This window comes from Elaeis guineensis, chromosome 5, assembly GCF_000442705.2.
Source record: "Elaeis guineensis isolate ETL-2024a chromosome 5, EG11, whole genome shotgun sequence".
Lineage (NCBI taxonomy): Eukaryota > Viridiplantae > Streptophyta > Magnoliopsida > Arecales > Arecaceae > Elaeis > Elaeis guineensis.
The window spans coordinates 37,834,945-37,860,372 of NC_025997.2; the positions used below are offsets into that span (position 1 = coordinate 37,834,945).

At 37.8% G+C, this 25,428-nt stretch overlaps 1 pseudogene; it reads left to right on the top strand.

Moving 5' to 3' along the window:
• The first annotated feature begins 17,279 nt into the window (after positions 1–17,279).
• Positions 17,280–21,359, top strand: LOC109505879 (uncharacterized; annotated as a pseudogene).
• Positions 21,360–25,428: the final 4,069 nt, after the last annotated feature.

Sequence of the window (25,428 nt, forward strand, 5' to 3'; positions counted from 1 at the left end):
TATGGCCCTTACTCGAGTTTTTAGGAGGTTTGGAGTTAGCTGTGAGGGGGAGGCTTCTACTAAGCTCTCTCATGTGGACACTTTCAACCAACACACCCTGCACCGAATGGGATTTACAAAGACAGATGGTGGTTGGATCAAGGGATCTGAGGAGAGAGCTGAGGAGAGAGCTGGGGAGAGAACTGAAGATAGAGCTGAAGACAGAACTGAAGACAGAGCTGAAGAAGAAGGTCCATCATCTCCTGTCCATGACTTCAGGGCAGCATCACCAAATATCCAGTTCATTTCTGATACAGAGGCTGGCCCTTCAGAGTTTACTAGGATGCCCACACTAGTGTATCAGCCAGAGAGCAGAGCACCTCAATCAGAGTTCAGACTGGCTGACGATCAGATCGAACAGATATCACAGCGTGTGGCTTCTTTGCTATCTAGTCAGTGGAGTAGTACTACTTTTGCACCTGGAGCCACTTCTTCTGATCAGACCATGACTCCCCACATATCCACTGTGTTTCAGATGATATCAGATCAGTCCATCCGAATTCAGCAGCTTGAGGACACAGTCTGGAGACTGACTGGCAGAGTTCTTGACTTGCAGGGGCAAGTCCTTGCTTTGGCCCATCCTCAGCCACAGGAGTCCACTATTGAGGTCACAGACCTCACTGCAGAGGCTGGCAGGCTCAGAGGAGCACTAGAGGGTGGATATGAGTTACTGAGGAAAGAGATCCGAGGATCGAGTAAGCATGCAACCACTCAGTTTACTGCTCTACTTCAGTCTGTTTCCAGAGCACTGAACGTACTTGATTCCATCAGACTCACCCTTTCTGTTCAGTCCTTAGCCTCTCAGCATTCTCAGCCTCCCAGTTCATCTCGCTCTCCTGCTCGTACCAGAGGCAGACGGGGTAGAGGACGCACTTCTGATCTATCAGCTTCTCATCCCATATCTGATGACTCCGATCCATGACTTCTCATAATCATTACTAGATCCTAGGTGTCAGTGTCTTGTTCTAGGATCTGTATTTTGGGGCCATGTATTGACAATTAGCTGGTTGACTTTTATATTATGAACTATGTATTGAAACAATTATGGTTTTATAGTATCATTTTTTACTTATATTTCTACCTTTTGTAATGATGACGATCATATTTTGGTTATATATATATTCTCCTTGTTGAAATATTGTCTTCTCTTTGTTGTTGTTTGCTGTTAATAATTGCTGTATTAAGGGGGAGCAAACATCAGTGATAAACTCTAAAGGGGGAGAAATTAAAGAATGTTTCAGAAAAAGGAGGAGTTAACCATGTTTGATGATGTCAAAAAGGGGGAGAAATTAAATAAAAATTAAACAAAAAATAATCCAACAAAAGCAAAACCATAAATTATGAGCAATTAAAGAAAAAGCAATCCATCAAAAGCAAAACTACAAATTATGAGAAATTAATGAATGAATTGAAAAATTTAAAGAACAATATCAAAAGTACAATGCTAAATATAATGCAAATAAGTAACTTTTAAATTACTTCTTTACATATGCTCTGATTTGCTTTAAAAAATTTTAAATATGCTCTGTATACTTTAAAATTCCAACTTGCTCTGATATATTTTTTTTTTGCCTTGATACATCTTAAGAAATTTAACTTACTCTGATACATCTTAAAATTTTTTTTAACTTGCTCTGATACATTGCAAAATTTTCCCTGATACATTGTAAAATTTTTTCTGATAACATTGTAAAATTATTTTTCTTGCTCTGATACATTGCAAAATTTATTTTTCTCTTGCTCTGATACATCTTAAACTCAAAATGATTTAATACACTTTCCAAATCAACTCTTAAACATGCTTTGGCACACATAATTATTTCTTTTGTATCAAAAGCAATTAAAGCACATAAGTATTTTTGCTCTGATGCTAAAACTAAAATCAAATGAGAATGAGCAAATTTTTAAAATACAGCTTGATCTGATAACAAAAATAAGTTTTCTGCTCTAACACCAAAATCACATAATTCAATGAGCATATCTTCAAATCTTTAAGAAAATGGACAAACTATTTTTGTATATGACCATTTATATTACATGCCAAAAGAATCATACTCTTTTCAAGCATCTATAATGCATTCACATAAATGCTTTTGTTCAAGTATTTTGTCATCATCAAAAAGGGGGAGATTGTTGCTCCTAGATTGATTTTGATGATTACAAAGCAGATTGAAGGGATACAAATATTTTTAGTTGAAAAAGTCTTTATGCTCTTCAGGGGCAAAATCATAATTTTACTAAAATCCTGATTTGATAGTATCATTTGGTAGAACAAATGATTTATAATCTATTGGTGAAAATTTCATTATTTTTAGACTTATATTTTTGAAGTTATGAATGTTTGAAGTGCATGAGTCGACTCATGAGTCAACTCATGGCACAATGAGCTGATTGGCACGCAAAAATTTCCCTTGGCACGCTGGATTTTTGGCTTGGCACGACCTGTGAGTCGACTCATGAGTCGACCCACAAGGCATGAGTCGACTCATGAGTCGACCTCTGCTGATTTGGGCCAAAAAATCCAGAAATCAAAGTGTCTGGCTGTTGCAACAGAAGTCGACTCATGAGTCGACTCCTGAAGCATGAGTCGACTCATGAGTCGACCCCTGCGATGGAAATCATCCACAACGGCTAGTTTTTTGTCCATTTTAATTGCCTTTTATGCTCCCTTAAAATGCTCTAACGGCTCTTTTTCTGCCTAAAATATTTTTCCTTGTTTCTTAAGGCTATAAAAGGTTTCAAAAGGTGAAAGAAAAAGGGAGGATCCAAAATCTACACGAGAGAGACAGTGATCAACGAGATACACGAGAGAAAAAGAAAAGGGGATCCACAATATACACGAGAGATACAAGAGATTTTGAAAGAGAAAAGCAAGAGCGTTCAAAAGGGCATTCAAGAGCATTCAAAGAGAGGGTTTTTCAAGCCAATTTTTCAACCTTGATCAAGAGCTCTTTCAAAGCCTTCAAGAAGCCTTCAATCAAAGTTCACCTTCTCCTCAAGCGTTCATTCAACTCTTCATCCACCTTGAGGAAATTCAAAAGGGGCTTCTTCATTTGAGTAAAGTATTTTTATTGTTATATTCGCTCATTTAAGGAGCTATTCTTGTATTTATTTGTGCTCTAAACTATCTTACTCTTTGTGAGTAATTGTTCTTATTTTTGGAGGGTTTCCAAAACAAGGAAAGGTTGATCCGAACCTGAAATCGGAGTATTTTGGGTTAGCTTGTACCCGAAAAACAAGTGGACTAACTTGGGATAGCTAGTGTCGGAGTTTCCGACGTTTGTATTCGGGTTGAATACAAGTATAGTGGATTGGAATTCTCAAGTAGGAGCTTGGGGAGTGGATGTAGGTGCAAGGTTGGCACCGAACCACTATAAATCCTTGTGTTTGTGGTGTGCTTTATTGTTTCTCTTTATTTCTTTATTATATCCTTGCATTCTTGCTTTAGGTAATTAATCTTGAACTAAAGTCTTTCTCCTCATTCATCAAGCTTTTAACAAATACTTTTCATAAGTAATTAGTTAAGCTTAAATTTTTTAAAACCCAATTCACCCCGCCCTCTTGGGTTGCATAGCTGGGCAACAACTCACTACTCCTAGTGAGTATGCCAGGTCTGATCTTGTACATATCATGGCGTACATGATAGATCCCACGGCTGAAGCATAGGGGACTCTACTCATACGCTCTCTCTCTTCAGGAGTTGTCGGACAATCCTTCTTAGAAAGAGAAATTCCTTGGCCTATCGATAGATAGCCCTTCTTGGAATTCTCCATACTGAACCTCTTCAGCACAGTGTCTATGTACATGGATTGGGATAACCCAAGCATCCTTTTAGATCTATCCCTATAGATCTTCATGTAGCAAAAATTTTGTGCAGGGATAAAATGGTAATTTTAAAACTTTTTCAAAATTATTATTTTATAGCAGAATTATTAATTAATCTCATTAATTAATACTAATTAACTCTACACTAGGATCTAAATATGATACAACAGCATGCATTTAAATTTGAAATTTAAATTTGAATCAGTAAACCTTTTACAGTACTGTGTTCAGAACACATCACCTTTTGTGGGTAGTCGATCACCGCAATCTGATCACCGTCGGAGGGTTTTGATCATCACATCGCAGTCACACAAATATCTGGCCTCTGCGGATCGTCCACACGAAGCTCCCGTCTGATCAGCTCCTCACGAATGCTAGTTCGTGATTTCACCCTTTTGATGGCAGATGTTGATCGAACTCCTTCGATCAATGTGTGCCAACTTCTTGGATGCTTTGGATCATCTGCACAGTTGCTTGAGAGGCTGATGGATCTCTCCCTGAAATTTGGTGGACTCACGACACTCGTGGCACACCAATCTCACTTCCCGATCCCTAGGTAGAAACCCTAGGGTACACACTAAAAACCCTGCGCCCAATGTTCTCTCTTTTCTTTCTTTTTCTCTCGAAAGGTTTTAGACCTTCACCTCACACACCAACCTTCCTCACGCCCCACTTTTTTTCTCTTAATTTTTTTGCACACGCTCCACCTTTCTGTCATTTTTAAAACAACGTCGAACGTGTCTTATCCGTGTGAGAGGATAAAGACAAGTGGTTACACATTTGAATTCAAATCAAATTTGAATTCAAACAAAAACCAACTTATCCCTATCCTTTTGGGAGTGAGAAGAGAAGGGGCGTGGCTCTTTGTGCATAGAAAATATTTCACGAGAAACTTTTTCTCGTGTAAGTAATGTGGCGCACAAAATGGATAAGGATAAAGGGGCAAGTGATAAGTTATCCATTCAAATTCAAACATGCTTTGAATTTGAATGGCTAACTAATTATTTTATCCATCCATATGGCGTACAAATGAGGGTGTGGGGAAGGGTTTTGCGTGAGAAAAATTTTACGAGAAGTTTCTTCTCGTGAATTCAAATGGGTGCAAGGAAGTTGGGTGTCGCAGGGAATTTAAAACAAGATGGTTTGATTCAAATTGAGCCAACCTAATCTAAATAGGTTAAGCACAATTAGAATAGATTAAACCCAACATAATTAGGCTTAATTAGGCTCAATAAAATCCTAATTAAATTAGGAATTAACTAAGTCTAACCCCAGATCAAATCAGGGACTAAACCACCTTAGCGATTAGGTCAACATTTAACCTAATCGGGTCAATCCAAACTGAATCCAATTCAATTGGACTTGATCCAAAAATAATTACTCAATCAAATTGAGTTAATTAACGATCAAATCACTAATTAAACCTCTCATAAATATTGAGTCCAAATCTGATAAGCAATCAGGCATCAGAGACCATCGATATGAAACCCTAATCAAAGAATTCAAATTTCAAATTCAAAATTTGAAATTCAAAATTTTGACCTCGGTACCCAAAATGTGTGGAACTCATGATCAGAGAATCCTAATTTTCAATCATAGAGTCTCAGACAGATAAGACTCATAATCAGCCATCAGATCAAAAAGGAACCTCTAATGTGTGTGACCCCGCAGGTTCGAACCTAAGCCGGTAGCACAGGAATCAATTCCTGTACTAATCAAAGTGACCATCTAGCAATGGTATCCGATGATCGGATAGGTCGAATAATTGCAATCGCAACATTCAAAACCTACGTGAATATGGTTACCGTATAATTCATCCCTTTTGACTCCTGTGTTTAGGACGACTCAGGGTTAAACTGTCAACCCTGATGAGATCATCCGAATCGTGCTCAACTCAATTAGTCCTGTGACTCCTCACTAGGACTACCCTGGCCAAGATTTTGCTAAATTGAAACACGACTGTACACAGCTCCTAAACTGGAGTGGTCAATCCCATCTTGACACACGCACCAACAAGTCAAGTACTTGACTACACACAGCAGCCTTCCGTCACTGAATTAGAAATTCAGGTAGTCCAGTGCCTAAGTGCAGTGAGTTGCTTGCAAGTCACCGTGGTGGTCTCAGGTCAGAGAGACATTTATACCCATATCCCATCGGAGCAAATCTTGACAGCAGAAATAGCTCCGAAGTTGGTCACGTTCAGTATAGATGTACCATTATATCTCACCTGTATGCCATAGGAGTGTCTCCACACTCTTTAGTTATGAGGACAACCAACCCATATGGCACACAACGACCTATGCTCGATAAACGTTGTCGTCCTTGGTAACAACGTATCATTTGGTCGCGAACATGTTTAAGGACTAAGCGACAAAACCTCCTTTGTCGAGTCTAAATAGTCCTAAGGACTTCACCACAACACAGGAGTTCATTAGAAGATGAAACATTTGTGATGAAAAAATATCAAAATAACTTTTATTTATTTATAATTCATGTACTAATACAAAAGGAGCACAACCGTCAACAGGCTGACGATTGGCTTTGGGACACTATTTCCAACACTTCATCCCTAGGATGTAGGATGCTTCACCCAAGTCCTTCATGGAGAACTGTGATGACAACCAAACTTTTATTCCCTGTAGTGCGGGGATGTCATTCTCGATTAAGAGAATGTCATCCACGTACAAGATAAGGAATACCACAACTGGACAATTTGCCCATTTATAGATGCAGGGCTCTTCTCCATTCTTAATGAAGCCATACATTTTGATCACCTTATCAAAACGCATGTTCCAACTCCGAGAAGCTTGCTTCAGTCCATAAATGGATCTCTGAAGCTTGCACACCTTGGACTCATCTGTAGATGTAAACCCCTCAGGTTGTATCATATACATCTCTTCAGTCAGCTCTCCATTCAGGAAAGCTGTCTTTACATCCATCTGTCAGATCTTATAATCCAGATGGACAGCTATTGCAAGCATTATCCGAATGGATTTGAGCATTGTCACAGGAAAAAATATCTCGTCATAGTCAATACCATAATGTTGACGATACCCCTTGGTGACCAGACAGGCTTTATAAGTCTCCACCTTTTCGTCTACGCCCCTCTTCCTTTTGAAGACCCATTTACACCCAATGGGTTTAACCCCTTCAGGTGGGTCAACCAATGTCCATACATCGTTGACCTTCATGGACTCCATTTCGGATTTCATGGCTTCAAGCCATTTCTCGGAATTAGGTCTCTGCATTGCATCCATATAGGTGATCGGATCCTCATTATTCTCATCAAGTTCGATGGGATCACCATCCCGAATCAAAAAATTGTAGTATCTGTCTGGCTGACGCGGTACTCTACCGGATCGCCTTAATGGTGCAGGTATATTGGGCTCCGGATCTGATCTAATCATATCCGACTCAGGTTCAGCTATTGGTGTCGGTCCTCTACCTATTGAACTTCATCAAGTTCAACCTTAGAGGCAATGGTTCCTTCACCAAGGAACTTCTTTTCTAAAAAGATTGCCTTAAGGCTGACGAACACCTTTTGTTCATCAGCATGGTAGAAAAAATATCCTTTTGTCTCTTTGGGGTACCCTATGAATGAGCATTTGTCAGACCTAGGTCCAAGTTTGTCTGTGACTAATCGTTTGACATAGGCCGAGCACCTCCAGATCCTAAGGTGTGAAAGTACTGGCTTACGTCCCGTCCATATCTCATATGGAGTCTTAATTAGAGACTAACTTGGAATCCTATTTAACAGATAACAGGCCGATTCGAGTGCATATCCCCAGAAGGATATCAGCAAGCTAGCAAAAATCCATCATGGATCGGACCATGTCTAACAGAGTCCGATTCCTCCTTTCAAACACACCATTATGCTGTGGTGTTCCTGGAGGAGTCCATTGAGAGAGAATCCTATTCTCTCTTAGATATGTGAGAAACTCACTAGAAAGGTATTCTCCTCCTTGATCAAATCGAAGAGTTTTAATACTCTTTCCAGTTTATTTTTCTACTTCACTTCGAAATCGTTTGAACATTTCAAATGAATCCGACTTATGTTTCATCAGATAGACATATCCATATCGGGATAGGTCATCCGTGAAAATTATGAAGTAGAAATATCCACCTCTAGCACTAGTGCTCATGGGCCCTTATACATCAGTATGTACTAGGCCCAAGAGCTTAGTAGCTCTCTCACCTTTTCCAGTAAAAGGTGACTTGGTCATTTTACCAAGAAGACAGGACTCACAGGTTGGAAGTGATTCACAATCACTGACTTCGAGGATTTCCTCTTGAGTCAACCTGTTTATTCAGTTCTTATTTATATGACCTAGCCTACAGTGCCATAAGTAGATATCTGACACACTATCTAATCTAGGGTGCTTGCCAGTAGAATAGACTCTTATCAGGCTTGATCTTTTTGGTCTGGCTCTGCACAGATGTCCCAGCCTGAACTTGCACCTTCTTGACTTTCTTCTTTTTATTCTTCTTCCCTTTCTCAAAGGGTCGAGAACTAGAAGATGATCCTCCCACTAAGTTCACCGACTCCTTGAGGAGTTGGTGATCCTTCTCAAAGTTCTGAAGCAACCTCAGTAACCCATGGTAGTTTACTTCAGGCTTTGTCATTCTATAATGAGTGAGAAATGGGAGATAAGACTTGGGCAGCGAGTTCAGTATTGCATCTTTCTCAAGCTGCTCATGCAAGGGAAAGTCGAGCTTGCTCAATTATTCCATCAGCTCGATCATGTACAATACATGATCAGTGACAGAGGCACCATCCCGTATTTTGGCATTGAAGATGGCACAACTAGTCTTGTGCCTCTTCACATCATTGGGTGTGCCAAAGGCATCCTCCAACACTTGAAGCATGTCCTTTGGCTGAGCCATCTCGAATCTACGACTGAACTCGTCGCTCATAGCAGCCAGCATGATACAGCACACCATGGTCCGATCACTGAGCCACTTCTGGTAAGTGTCTCTGACTGTTCCACGTGCATTGACAGCTGGCTCCTCAGGTGCAGGATCCATTATCACATATAGGATCCGTTCATGCTCTAGGACTATCTTCAACTTTCGGTACCAGCTACCGAAGTTGGGTCCCACCAACTTATCATTATCCAACAATGATCAGAGCGATAGGGAAGTGGCCATATTTGCACAAAGGAGAACCATAACCTAATTAGTAATTGATTCATTAAACCTAAAGATTTGGACTTAAATCAAAAGGTTTCTCCCACTATTTTATTCGAATTGGTAGCCTTTACCTCCAATTCGAGGAATTACCCTAATTCCTTAGTGGGTACTAGAATCCACTTAGACTGCACACAAGTCCAACTTTGGTTGGCCAACCCCATCTAAGGGTAGGTTCATAACCAATTATTTCTCTAAATAATTTTTAGTAATTTTAATTTTACCCCAGAAACCTAATCAGTAGGCTTTGACCTCCACTGTAAGGATCCAGTTAGGTCCAACCATTAACATGATCATACTTGGTGTATCTAACCAACGAATGATTAAGCCCAACTTTGGTTGGCTCACCTAACCACCATTAGAGAGACACTTTCAAGTCGTCATATGATGAGTGATAATTCCATTAGTCAACAAGCACCAGGCCTTTGGGTCTGCAATGATTATTGAGTTAATGGACTCATTATCAAACACCTTAATGGGAGGCAATGACTCAGTTATCTCCATAACTTTGTCATTTTAAGGACCTAATAATTTTAGAGGATTTAAATAATATAGAGGATGAGGTCAGATGAACCAGCTTATCATGATCCTCCCACTGGCTTCACTAAGTCAGCTTAAGGGAGACCATTAAAAGGGCTGGTCTAAGAGCACCTAAATCAGTCGTACTGATTTACCTAGCTGACATGGGTCAGCTCGAATAGTCAAGTGATCCGATCAAAACATAATTTCACCAAGAGGCCAGGTAAGTTCGATCAGTGGGAGGGTCTGCCAAAGCTTGTCTTAGACACCATCAGAAATGGCCAGGTAAGCGGGCTCCCAATTAAAAACCACCGGTCTGGTTTACCTTAGACACCAACTGGTTTAATTAGTTTCGATTAGATCAACCTAACAGTTCGTGCTAGACCGCTTAGCCAAGAATCAAGTCCATTTGGTTCTCGTTAAAGACATGGACTTGATCAACTACAACTATTGTAATTGATCTAGAGAATCTTTGACCTAATCTAAGACAACAATTGATTAGATTTAGTCAATTCTTTAATTAAGTGCATCTTTAATCTAACCATAGGTCTAACCCAATTAATGGACCTAATTCTCACTAACCCATTAACCCAATGTGTTATGATTTGTGTCTTAGGTTCTTCAATTCACAATCCTAGAACCTAATCAAACAACTTCTTAATTCTTAATTAAGTTTTGGGTTGAGGGTTGGGTTCGGCTTTTCAAAAAATAATTTTCATATTTGTAAAATAATTTTACAATATGATTCTACCAACCATATTGCATGTTTGATTCATAATCAAGATACAAGTGAAATAAACATGAAACTACTTTAGATCTAATCTAAACAGGTTCATGTAATTGAAACAATTTCAACTTTAAACAATTTCTTTGCACAAAAATTATTAACAAAGAGATTTTATTTCAGATTTAAATATATTTTAAATCTAATAAATCATAAATTTAATCTAGATCATATCTAATAAATTTATGATTAAAGATAGATCTACACAAATTAGGACAACCTTTGCACTGTAAGGGGTAAACCTTACAGCAGGACAACCTTGCAGTTTGTGATTGATCTAAAATTTTAATTTCAGATTTAATAATCAGATTATAAATTAGATCTAATCTAAGAAATAATCTAAGCATGTATAAATAATCATGTAATAAAGAACCTAGGCTCTGATACCAATTGTATGAACCAGATCTAGGGTTTCAGGGTTAGATCTTGAAACTTTTTCAAGATCATACAGCGGAAGACTAAAATAAATCAAAATTTATTTTCTAAAACTAGAGAATCCCTAGATCTAAGATCCTATTACATGATCATTACATAGCATTAAATCAAAAATTAAAATATATAAATATAGCATGAACTACATGTTGATCATATCAACATATTTCTATACCACATCTAATGTCTGTATTAAATAATAGATCAGATCTATTACCTTGCAAGTTAGACGCTCTAACCTCACTGATCCAGGCTTAAGGATGATGTTGCAAGCTGCACACGCATCCGACCTCTAGGAGTCATCCACACGAGCCCACGAATCTTGATCAGAAGTCCTGCTTCAGAAAATCAGCACAGTATGCTAGTACTGTGCTGATTCTTCTTTGATGGTTGATCAGGTGCCTCCTTCATCTTAATTTGAACTCTTCTAAAGATGGAAAATAGAAGGAGGAGTTTCAGATCTGAGATGCTCTCAGAAAACTCAAGATGGAGGGAGGAAAGATATGAAAACAAAAAAACCTAGAAGAAGACCCTCTTCTTTTTCACGTTTTTCTCTCTAGACACCCTAACTTGCATCTTTTATATCTCCACGACTCAAAGGTATTTCTCTCTAATTTTTAGATGGAACAAAGGTCTCTCAGATCTCTATCTTTTCCTAAAATTTCATGAAGAAACTCATTTTATACAGAGAGATATGATAGAGTCCTTGTCTAGGTCAAATACCTAGTCAAGGCTTATCCAAACATGGCAAGTTAAAGGGTGCCCAACTCTTGAGCACCTCCTCCATATTTTCGTGCATGGATTACCAGCAAAGGGTGCACAATATGTACCCTAAAAGTCACAAAAATTTCAAAAAAAAATTTGGATAAATTCGGTGTAAAATTGAAAGAGTTTTGGATTTCTAAAACTCTATCTCATAGAATTCGAAATCCAAACTTATTCCTTTTTGATTTGATCCAAACCACCTTCCATGTAAGAAAGAAGAGAGAAAACCTTTTGTGAACATGGGAGAGACCTGGGAGAGGGCTTTTGTCGCACAAAATAAGTGGAGATTGGCTTTGAATAAGAGAGAGGGCGTGGGGAAGGCTTATGTGGCGCAAGGTGGAATCCTAGTCTTACTAGGATTCTATCTCATGACTTGTTTTAATTTGATTTTCCAAACCAAATCAAACCAAAATTAGATCAACCTAATTAAAATAGGTCTTAACCCAATTAAGAATCTAATTTAATCAGATTAAATTAGATTTAAATCTGATTTAATTTTCTAATCAAATTAGAAATTAGATTGACCCAAGTCCTAGTTGAACTAGGACTAGTTTTTCCTTGCACTTGGCTTATCCAATAAATCAATTGGACTTGATCCAATCAAGTCCAAAATAAATTTAATTAAATCATATTTAATTAGACTTAATCTCATCCCATTGGCTTAATCAAATTAAGCCAATTAGCAATCGAATTGCTAATCGATCCTCCTGCAATACTTGCATTGGGTTAAATGTCAATCGTATTGATCATTTAACCCTAGAATGATTCTTAATCGTTGATCAACCATCTGATCGGATCATGAACTCTAATGTGTGTGACCTCATAGGTCCGAACCTAAGCCGGTGGTCCAGAAATAAATTTCTGTACCAATCGAAGTGACCATCTAGTAATGGTACCCGACGACCGGATAGGTCGAATGTGTAGAACAACATTCTTAGAACCCATACGGATATAATTTTTATATAATTCATCTCCTTGACCAAAATGATCATAGGACACCCCAGAGTTCAACTGTCAACTCTGATCAGGTTGTCCACATTGTATTTCAAAATATCAAATCCATCTGATGGATTATCCTGGCCAAGATTTTGCTAAATTGAAATACAGCGACTCATTCTTCTCCAACTCTTGGAGTGATCAATCCCATCTCGATCACACTCTGACTTTGCAAGTACTTGACTGTGCCCAGAAGCCTTCCGTCCCTGAATTAAAAATTCAGTTAGTCCAGTACCAAAGCACAGTGAGTTGCTTGCAAGTCACTGAAGCGATCTCAAATCTAAGGGACACTTATACCTATATCCCATCAGAGACATTCTCGACAGCAGAATGCTCTGAAGTTGGTCACGTTCAATGATGATGTACCCTTACATCTCACCTGTATGCCATACCAGTGTCTCCACACTCCTTGGTTAAGAAGACAACCAACCCATATGCCCTACAGCGACCGATGCTCGATAGAAAGCTGTCATCCTTATTAACAGCCTATCATTTGATCGTGAACAGTTTTAAAGACTAATCGATAAATCCTCTCTTTATCGAACTTAAATAGTCCTAAGGACTTCATCATAACAACGGAGTTCATTAGAAGATGAAAGCTTATGATGAAGATGTCAAATATATTTTATTTATTAACAAATCAATTACAATACTTGGTTGCTCAACCGTCAACAGCTTGACGATTGGCTTTTTGGAACACATTTCCCAACAGCAACTATTAAGGAGGTTGCCTTTTAGCCTTTGATGCAAGCAGGTTACATTTAGGTTGGATATTTTGGTAGTCCTTCATTCACCCTAACAGAACGAGCGACATCCATTGTGGTTAGGACTAGCATCATTGAAATTCTATTGATATTCTTTCTAATAGAATTACAAGGACTAGAGTTGTTAATATCTACCCCAGCCATAAATTACGGCCATCCAAAAACCATATTATCACTAGCTATACACTTGGTTTAGCCATCTAGGGCACCTAACTTTGAAGTAGTTTCTCCATTATTCTAGTCTTGGGAACTCGAGGTCTCACCATGAAAGAATTTCTGCTTATAGGCTAATAGATTTTGAAAATCAGCTCTTTCCATGAATCTGATACTTCCATACTATAAATATTGAAGGAAAGAAATATGATCGGTTGGGTTTGCTGAATTATACACTAAAATAAATTACAGTGTTGGATACTAACCAATGATAATTGAAACAAGTCATTCGACTTGTTTCACTATTGATATAGAAGAAACTTCATATTATTCCATGAATAGCGTTAACACCATGGCCATCTCATTGATGACGACCTTCAAAATGTCATGCTAGCTCTCATCTATATGAAACTTACTTTGTATGATCATATCATAAAGAAAATTGGTTGCTGAATTAGACACATATGCCTAAGAAGTATGGCTTTTATGGCCAAGCTCCCTCAGTGGAGTTTAGCTCGCTTGATCACCAAAGTCTTTATCTATCTATGAAGCAAGAGGAGATAATCCGAATGGCTTTGCTTGAGAGTACAAAAGCTCTTTTCTCAGCATATTACATGGACTGTCAAGTATTCTAGTTCTGGAACATCAATCTTCTTTTGTAGTGGCATAATAAGAGCTACTGAATGTCCTACCAAGCATGCTAGAAAATTTGTTGATCTTTTCTCCTCCTCGAGATGATGGGTGATAAGTCTTGTAGCTATATTATGGTTGATGCACAGACATACCATTGTTATTAGATTAGCTGAAAATAAGATGGTCAAAGGATGATGTTGAAAGTAGAATAGATCCAAATATGTTGATCTTCAAGAACTTCTGTTACCATCACACCATCCATTTGGAAAAAGAAAGGATAGGATATAGTTGAAGCTATAGTTAAATTACTCTGCTGCTACTTATATTGGTAAATTACAGTCCTACTAGGAAACTAAAAATAGATAATTTAAAACTATATAAGGTATAGATAAAGATAAACTTATTTCACTAGTAGGTAAAAAAGATTTTTGTTTGAATTATAATTCATTATTTATAATAAAAACTATAGACTAACCATCAAATCATGCAATTATTCACATTGGCCTGCTACCATCTTTAGTGGTTCTAATAGTTCACCCTATGATTCTATGCACTTCACATACGATATAACTGCAAGCCCAATACTATTCCAAGATAAAATTAATATTCTTTTGCCTGTGCCTATACATGTCATGGCCGAGTCCTAGATTATCAAGTAATAACATGATTATATCTATTAAATGCGATAAGTGCTCAAAATCCATATATTTCGCTTGGTACCATGATAATTAGCTAATATGAGTAAACCTAATGTTACTAAATTTTATAGTTGCCAATATCCACCCAATCCAAGTAATAGTAGCTTTGTGCTAGAAGTTGGTATGCATGGCCTAATCTTCATCTTAATCTAATTATCAAGAATTAGATATCCAGCTTCAACAATTATACTAATTCATTATGCTAGATTATTGGATAACAAAATCACAATCCTATCAACTATCATAATAATTAGGGAATACTACTTGGTTTTCAAATTGAATGAAATTATATCCACTAAATATATCAACTAGTAGAAGTTCACATATCTAGCTTGCTATTGGTCCTAACATACCTATCTTGCCAATAACTCATATCTATCAATTAGATAATGACATAATCATATCTATTAGAAGCAAGCATCAAATCAAAATTTAGTATCTCATGCTTAATATTAGTTGTGATTGTTGGACTAACCGACAATCCTAGATTATCAGAGCATAATATAACGATATCTATGAAATATAATGATTGTTCTAAATCTATGTGTCACACATACCACTCTAATAGTTACTAACTATAATTAAATTTAACTCCACTAAATTGTACAATTGCTGATGTTCACTTTATCCAAGTTATACGAGCCCTACACTAGAACTTATCATGCATGCCTGTTAGCCTCTTCTTCTTGTTGAGACTAGGGGTGCTAAGATTTATGGTCAGATAGTGGTAGATATGCAGGCGTTTGTAGGATTAGTTGGAAAGAGGATGCTTAAAGGATAATATTGAAATTAGTGTGAGTCCAAGTACTTTAACCTTCAAGGACTTTCACTACCTTACACTATTTGTTTGAAAGAAGAAAGGATAAGGTGTAATCGGGATTGTGATTAAATTACTCTACTGTTACTCCTATTGAAAAATTAGAGGCCTACTAGGGAACTAAAAGCAAGTAATTTAAAGATAAAAAGATAAAGATAAACTAATTTCATTGACAAATGACTTTTTTTTGTTCAGATTATATTCCATTATTTATCATAAAAAATATAATTGAGTTCCCATAATCATCCATATTGGCTTGTCACAATCTTTAGTAATTCTAATAGTTCACCGCATAGTTTCGTGAACTTTGCATTATAGCACTACCACAGGCCAAATACTATTCCAAGATAAAATTAATATATTTTGGCCTGCGCATGCCATGGTCGAGTCCTATTCTTTCAGCTTGCATTCCTATATTTGTCCTAGTCAAACTATCATAGTTGAATCCTATAAGGCCTAGTAGAGATCACGATGACTTTTATTTATTCTGATTTCTTAACTTCATCCCTTTTAGCCGCCACCTAAGTTGTTGAGATAAGGTATAAATAATACCTTAACTTCAATTAAACTTAATACCACTAAATCCTACAATGGTTGATATTCATTCTATTCAAGTAACAGAAATTCTAAATCAGAACTTGTCATGCATGCCCTAATCATCATCCCCACTCAATGATCAAGAGAGATATCTCAAGCCCTAACAACTATACTGGTCAATAATTCCAAGTTATCAAGAAACAAAAAAAAAAATCATAATCATGACAACTATAATAGCAGTCAGTATCATCCAAGTAATGGAGGCCTATACTAGAATTTGCCATCTATATGACATAACCGACATCTTGATCATCGAGAATCATAATATCTCAAGCCTTAATAATAATACCGGTCGACAATTTCAAATTATCTGATAATAATAAAATCACAGCCCTCAGAATTAAAACATAAGCTAATTGGCAATACCAAACCACCGGAGAATGATAGGACCATATCTATCAAATATGCAACAACGAATCAAAGTTTACATACCACACCTACCCATTATAGTAATCAAACATCCATAAATTTGTAACTAAAACTAATGCTACATAGGATATACCCACCATTTCCATAATCTAGCCGCCATGTTCTCACTCGCATGGTTTATAGTGACCAAGCGCTATGCTTACCTTAAGTCTGACCTAGGCTAGCCAACCATGTATGCTCCCGGGTGGGTAACGCAAAGCGCCAACCCCCAACTCCGGCAAACCGAAGCGAAACTCCAAAATGGCGTCTGGTGTCAGAGTGGACCCAAGCAGATAGCGACAACAGTCCGTTACGAAATAGAGAGAGAAAAAAAAAATCGAAAGAATGGATTTCCACGTAATTAATTCCCAACGTCCAAATCCAACTCTCCGCCCCCAGATTAACCTATGAGACAATAATCTATTAATTCGAGTAACATATAAAAGGAAAGGAATTAAGGAGGAGAGAGAAATTCTGTCTAAAAAAAGAAAAGAAAATTAATTTAGTGGGAATAACAGGCAGAGAACTTTCGCCACGTAATAAGACGCTTCATGAAGCGCCTCGCGTTCGGCCCTGTATTATTCGTCTCCCAAAAATTTGAAATATTCGGCTTTGTTTTTTTTTTCCTTTAAATACCCCCTTGGCTCCTCCATGTTCCCCATCCGAGTTCTCTACTGGCTAAAAAGGTTCTCTTATATCTCTCTTTGCTTCGCTTTCTTGGTTTCCGACAGGGATTATCTAGTTTGAGAGGGAAGAGGGCTCTTTCTCTAAAATACTTCTAAAAATCCTCCCCTACTCTTATCAGGTGTCTCTCTAAATTTTTTTTTTTTAATCTTCTCTCTGACAGATTGAGAGAGGGCGGTGGGCCTCTTTTTGTGTCTCAAATATTTGGTGGGTGCCGTCCTGGGTGCGGCTTACTGTTTTTTTTTTTTTGGTTTTAGGTTTGGAGAGAGAGGCGGGGTCGGGGATGCAGAGGAAGGGGGTGTGGCGTGGCGGGTGTCAGCAGCAGCGGAGGGACAGGAGGTGGATGGGGCCCACCGCGAGGCCGCCACCACGGTACGGCAGGCCTCCGCGATCGTCATCGCCTGGTAGTATGCGCGCGCCTTGCTCTCTCTCTCACCATTTGTATCTCTCTCCCACACGCACACATAAAAATCGCGTCTTTGGCGTGGGTTTTCTGGGCTTCATTCGAGGGTTCTTCGTATTTGTTTTCTCCCAAAAGTGGCAAAGTTTATTCCTTTCGTGGTATCTTTTGTTGCATGGATGAGTTGCCGGGTTTTTTTTTTTTTTTTTTGATGCTTAAATATTTGATCTTGCTTTTGGTTTTTTTCCATTTAGTGTCGTCACGCGAGGTATTTGAATGGGTTTTGATCTCTTTGTTATGTCTTTTTCTTCCAAAATTCATATTTTTTTTTCTATATATTTTTTTTCTGCTGCATGGGTTATATGGGTGAAACTGATGCGTTATGAGATGCCTGAAGTTCTGAGTGTTTTTTTTTTTTTTTATAATGCTGGATTTGATTCGGTATAGGCGTGTGAGGATGGGTGATTCTTGAGGGGTTTTAAATCAAAATAATGGTTTTTATGCTCTTATCCTCATCAGCGTTTAGTCGTAGGAGTGTTTATTATTCCCCCCCGTGCTTCTCTTTTTTTGGATTTTTTTTCCCTGCCGAGGACTATGAGCGAATCCTTTGGGTTTTATATTCTTAAAGTTTTGGGTTTCATTGATACTGTATTTGATTTGGCTTAAGCAAGTGGAGTCGGGTGACTCTTGCGGTTTTTCAAGCTCAAAACAATGGACTTATACTTTCCTTTCACTCTTTTGCTTAGAAGAGAAGAAAAGTTTGCTCTATTTTTTGTTCCAAAGTTTATTTTTTTATAGATTTTTTTTTCAGATGTTTAAAGTTCTAATTTTTGTTGATGTTGTGTTTGATCTGGTATGGCTATTTGGAGGTGGCGGATTGTAGGGTTTTGTTGAGGTTTTACTCTTCATTAATTAATCAATTAATTTATTCTTTTCTGCTTGGGTATTGTGATGGAATCCTATTCGATTCTGGAAGTTCTTTATATATATATGTGTGTGTGTGTGTCTGTGTGTGTATTGAGTTTTTTTGGGTAATAGTATGGATCGGGGTAGGAGTTGGTTCAGGTTGGAGGCAAGGGAGAAGGCTGATTTCTGGATTCTGAACCCTCAAAGGGTATCAATGTACTTTCTGGAATTATGGCGAAGCTTTAGGTTTCTATGTGAAATTCCTTAATATGTTATATCAGCAAACGATAGGATTTATATGTATAGCTTTTAAGTTCAGGATATCGATTGGTTTAAATGAATATTAGTATATCATTTCTGCATTCTGTTTTGCTTTGTGAATATGGAGTCTGATCTGAGTGTCAGATTTTTCCTCTCCCATTAGGTATTCACTATATGATGTTTAGCTGATTCATCTGTGCTTAACCAAAGGGGAAAAAATAGAAATATTTAGAGTCCTTTGATTCATTTGTGTTGTTTACGTATGTCTGCATGCAGTTCTCTGCTTATGCCTTTGGCAGTAATTCTTTATATATGGAGAGCTTTCCGATCTATTTGTATTATTCCTCTACGTGAATGTGCCCAAGGATCAAGCTCAAGATGGTTGTCTTATTAATTGGAGTTGTTTAGGAAATTCAATTTTATTACTTTATTATTTTAGCTGACATCGGAACTAGTTGCTGTTTAGGGACTAAAAATGGAACATAGTCATTTTGCAGCAACTGAATTCCATACTTTTCTTTTATTTGGTAAAAATGTTTAATGCTCTTGATGCAAGAATAAAGGAGAACAATAGAAAATGATTGAAAAGATATTTTTTAAGGATAATTGATTGTGAATGATTGCTATCACTTGTATATTTTCTTTGATAAACTGAATTATAAGTTAATATCAGTGCCTTTGGTTCTGTATTTTCTTTAATCACTTGAACTGTAGAGGGTTCTCTAGAGAAGCATGCTTTCATATTTGTATTTTGTGGTAGTTGTGTCAAGAATCCGAATATGTTTTTGGCATTTCAATTTCAGATGGGCTTTGAGTCTCTTAGAAAATGAAAATGCTTAATGTTTCCTTAACTACCTGTGCTTTAACTTCTATTTTCAGTAATGTTTATTTTGTTTTGAAAAAAAAAAATAGGGGCATCACACTGTTCAGTTCCTCTGTGGGAGAAGAATTTCTGCACTGAGGTGTGCCGAATCCCATGGCATAGGATTTGTGATGTTAAGAATGTTATGGGGTGGTACGATGACATTGTCAAATGGAATGATTCAGCGGGAGAAGAGGCTTTTAGGAATGCAAAGGCCCGGTACTGGGCAGAGATTAATGGTCTCCACTGTAATCTTCCTCTGCCTGATCCAGATATGCATATTGACATGGTTGTTGATGATGCATATATTGATCCTCAGCTAGTAGAGGATCTAGAAGATGTGTATAAACAGCCATCAGGTGCAAGTTCTCCTGGAAGTTCCTCTAATGTTGCAGATAAACCAATTCTGGCAACTGGATGGTTTGTATTGAAGGATCCGGGTTCACATGAATGTCGCATTCCATCTGTGGTGGGTGATTCTGATGATCCAGTCCCTATGAGTGACACCAAACCTGAGCCTCATAGTGTAAATGCTGACTGTGGTGATGCATCAAAGTTAGTCAGCAGGGACGATGGTGGTGGCAAGAATGTTAACTCTTACAATGCACCCATTCCTACAGTTGCAGATAAACTAGTACCAGTGATTGAATGGATTGACATAAAGGATATTGTTCCAGATGGGTGGGGAGATGACACTGAAGCTGAGCCTGTAAATGGTGATAATAATACTAACTCTGGCAATGCAGCAAATTTGATTGGATGGATTGACATAAAGGATATTGTTCCGGATGGTTGGGGAGATGACACCAAACCTAAGCCTGTAAATGGTGATACTAATGGCATTGCAGCAAATTCGATCTGTCAGGATAAAGGCTGTGATAATTATGTTGGCTCCGTTGACCCATCGAATCCTATCAGCAAGGATATAAATGCATGGAATCAGAATGGTGGCTGGGGTAGCAGAGTTGTGCAGGATAGTTGTGATGCATTGAATCAGATTAATGGCTGGGATGGTGGAGTTTTGCAGGATAGATCATTGGTTAGTGGAAGGGATAATTCGTGGGCTAATCAAGGGGAACGTTCATGGAGGCACTGGAAGAACAAGACTAGTGAGCCAGAAAGAAGGTATGGAAGAAAGCAGAATGGGAATGCTTTGGATCGAGATATGCTAATCAAAGATTCCAGGGTGAAGATCACCACACAAAATAACTCGAGAAACTGCAGGGGAAAGAAGCAGACACACTATGGTTATGATAGTGTGAGATAAACTACCTCATGCTATGGGACAATGGAGCTCCATGCATTATTTTGGTCCAATGAATCATCAAAGATCAGGCGAATCAAGCCACGCATGGCAGTGGAGAAATGTTGTCCTAATATGTTTGATCATGCTGGTTGATTTGTCGATCTTTCTCATGAGAAGCTGCATTAAGTAACAAGAAAATCACTTGGCCTTTGACGTGGGATTGGCCATACAGTGTCAACCTATGCTATTGTTGAAGTTTGTATTTTGCTTTCTTGCATAAGCAGTCTATTTAATTCTGCATTTGTTGTAATTTTGGATCATTGTGTGATCTAGCATTCAATGAACTATTTTGAGTGCCTCCTTATATGTAATTCTTTCATCAATATTTGTTATATTATTTTTTATATACAGGATGAACAAATGCTGAGATTAGTTACATGTCAAATATTATAAGATTTTTAAAGAACATATCTGACTGTGTTTCATTTGTTTATGTCCTTTTTTTGAAAATTGTATCGTTTATTATCTGTTGTTCGCATGTAGGGTTGTTGTAATTAGTGCACCTTTTATAGGAAAAGCTGCAATATCAATTAACAATTTTCAAAAAAAGGACAGTGATTCACATATTTTTCAATCTTCTTCTTCTTTGTCTTGGCATGCTACTTTGCATATTCAAGTATTCTTTCACTAATTTATGCACTGATCTTATCAAATTTCTCAATGCAGATGTTGTAATGTACTGGTGTTTGTTTCATGATATACATGGATCACAGAAACCTTGCATAAATTCATGAAGGCTCTGTATGTCTTACCATTTTTATTGATATCTAAAGTTTGTTTATCATACCAAACTTCGGAGGGTAATGTCTTCGTGCATCCTTTTGCAGGCCATAATATAATCTGTTAGTTTCTGATGTAGCTTCTGCAGTCAGCACGATAAGAAAACAAAAAACAGGTAACGCTGGTACATTATCTGATGAAGCTCTATGTGGTAAAACATTGAAAGATTTGTGAGAAGTATGTCTTTTTGCAGGGTATCATATATCATGAAGTATCATGACAGTGAATACTTGTTATTGACAAGGATTCAAAAAAAATGTATCAATAATGTTAATGCTTGCACCACATGCATTTTGGTTTACTTATGTTGAAATTATGAAAGTATGGTAAAGCTGTCGGTGATTATAAATGAATGGATTTTATATTGCTTTAATAACAAGTGTTTGGCATTCATTCAGTTGACTGCCTACGTAAATTTTCATTTGCTTTCATGGCAAGCGTTTATGATAAATTCAGCCCCATTTTTAAGTCCTTCCTAATCTGATGCCAATTTCATGCCTTTTCCATCCTTTGCACTTGCACATGACAAGGAGATTATATCTTCTACTATATGCCTTGCCTGTGGTCTGCATATTTATTCTCATCACTACAATTCCCAATACAAATCATGCATTACATTTAGTTTTCTGCTATATGTCGTGACTGTGTACTGCATATTTATTCTCATCACTATGATTCCCTATATGAATCATGCATTAGATTTAGTTTCCATTCCTTTCCATTGGTACGACAAAGAGGTTTTATATCTTCTACCACATGTAGTGACCATTGTCTGCATATTTATTCTCATCACTATGACTCTCAATATGAACTGTGCATTAGATTTTGTAGAATGACATGCTACATGGAGTAGATCGATCGTACCATCCTAAGATCTAAATCAAACACAAACAAAAAAAATATTTGTAGAGAATCACAAAAAAATAATTGTGAAAAAAAAATTAGGAGAGAGAAACAAATTTAGTCAAAAGAAAATAAAGACCAAAATCTCACAAAGATGTCTCATGAAAGCATCTCCACCATGTAGAAATAATCTCTCCTCTCTCCTTCTTCCCACACCTTTTTCCACATGCTTCCACATACATTTTTTCCATCATTTTTCACACCCCAAAAGAGACGCTAATGGTCTCTTTAAATAGAGATCATGTGGGTAGGAGTTTGACTTCTACCTTAACTCTAAAACCAAAATATAACTAAAATACAAACTCTAAAATAGGTAGAGTAACACTAGAGATAAGTCCTGTTTAAATGGGACATATAAGATATAATTAAATAGAGTCTTGAAGTCATTAAAACTAATGACCAACTAAAAATAAAATTCTAGTTGGATTTGGACTGGGCAATGAATCTTAACACTCTTTCTTAGTGCAAAGTCCATATTGACAATGCTGTTGAGAAAAATACCTCAAATTCGACCCATAAGGAGCCCACAGCAGAAGAAGTCCAGAACGTAGCATGCAGAAGGGCCTGACCCTCAGCAGGCCACGGCCCGGCCCATAGGCATGTGGCCTGGCGTGGCCCAACATGCCCGCACAGCCTAGGTGGGCGCGCTGCCCAGATGCCCGTGTGGCCCAGCGCCCATGCACAGGCCAGCATGTGCCCAGCACTGCGGCCCAGCGTGACCACACGGTGTAGGTGCGGTCTACCACACCAGGCCCTTGCCGCGGTCCAAGAGGAGGCGCGTGGAGCTCTTAACAATCCACGTGCGGTCTATGGGGCCACCTGGCTTTTTCATGTGGTCCATGGCTCAGCGTGGACCCTTAGTGGCTTATGGGGTTTTCATGCGGCTCATAGGGGTTTGTTGCGCTATTTTGACATGCGGTGCGCGATTGGACGGGCAGCAGGGGTCGCAATTGTGATTAGATAGCTTGGAGGCTAATTTGAGTTTTAATTGGAGTCTTGTTTCTGATCTGGACTCGATTTGAGGCCTTTAAAAGGCATTGTGGAGTAGAGAGCTTCAGTGTGGCGGTTGGCAAACCAAAGGTAGCAGCCGAGATAGGGGTAGCTTGACAATAGCAGGCAAAGACCGCAGAGAGGTGCTAATAGAGAGCAGAAGTAGGGGCTTCGGGCAGACTGTCAGGCAGCGGTCAGAGCTTCAAGGGGTCTTCTAAAGAGAGCTTTGTGAGGGAGTGTTTTTTGTTGAGAGAGAGGGATTGGTGTACGAGGGTTGAGGGTGTGATCTCTTCTTGTAAATTTCTCTTTTCTTATAGTGAAGCTTGCATGTCCTATGAAAGTAAGCCTTGGCTTAATCCGCGTATTTGATTGTGTTTATTGTTTTATTTCTTCTTTCTTTTTGTTGTATCGACATCATCACCAGTGCACCGATCCTGGACTTGAGAACCGATCCTGGACTTGGGAGATCCGTATTCCGCATGAGTGATCGTTCTAAGAGATGGTATCAGAGCAAGTGATACCACGACAACAATTGGTACCAGAGCAGCTTTGGTCACAATAATTGCTGAATTTGTCGATGTCATGAAACATCATGGTAGCCATCGCCATCATTGTTGCAATAATAGTAACATATAACTTGTTAAACTAACAATTGAATAATGGAACTTCTTTATTGGTTAGAACTTAGAATATTAATTCCTTTGCTGGCTCGTCCTCTTCAATGCATATGTCAAAATCGACGATGTCGACTAGCACTTTCTCTCAGCACTAACTCTATGGTCACGATGTCGAGATTCGTTCAAGCATCCAACTTGTTCTAATGAACATCAAGTTGCTAGTTGCAATAACTATGAGCATCGGCAATTACTTGCATGCAAATAAAATCAAAAACAAAATTTTGGTCATATTCATATATCTCTACTTGTGTTGCTTTAAATATGTGGGCACAATTAGCTTCTATATATGGAATTAAATCTTCACACATAGAGTCTCTAGCAACTTAAACTTTGGAGTAGCTTTAAGATTAATTAATGTACCAAGAACCTTATTGACTATCAAAGTCTAACAAGAATCATCTCCACCAATCATATCTTTGTGTTGCTTGATTTTCGAAACTACTTTAAGTTTAGTAAGCTCTTCATTCTTATGGTTTACTAAGTCTCCACATGAACTATCCATATCTTAGATCTTCATAATCGGATCAATTGAAGCATCTTTTGACTCTTCTTGAGCAATTTCAGAATTAACGGATCCTTCAATCCCAATCAACTTTGCCATACTTCGAGTTTTCAAAAGTTGATCCAATCTCTAACTGAGTAAGATCCCGTTGCTTCAGATTTTCATGTTTAAACCAAATTTGTTCTTCTTTTAGATTTTTAGAGAAGTTTGGAACCAAAATCCACTTTTCAGATAATTTTTATTTGGGATCTCTTAGCTGGCATAAATTTGAGTGGACGGCTGCAAGAATGTCCCACATTTTTTCAACTCTTTTATATTTTGAATATGGAGAATATTTTCTTTATCAACTGAAATTTGAAGAATCCACGTTACCTTTTTGAGATTTCAAATTTCACTTTGTTCTCACAATTTCATCTGTTGGCATCGGGTCAAAGATATTTTGTAAATCCAATCCTTTCAAATAAGACTTGATAAGAATCTTCCAATGTGAATAATAGGTGTTGTTCAACTTATAGAGAGAAATAGTAGTAGCAAAAGCAG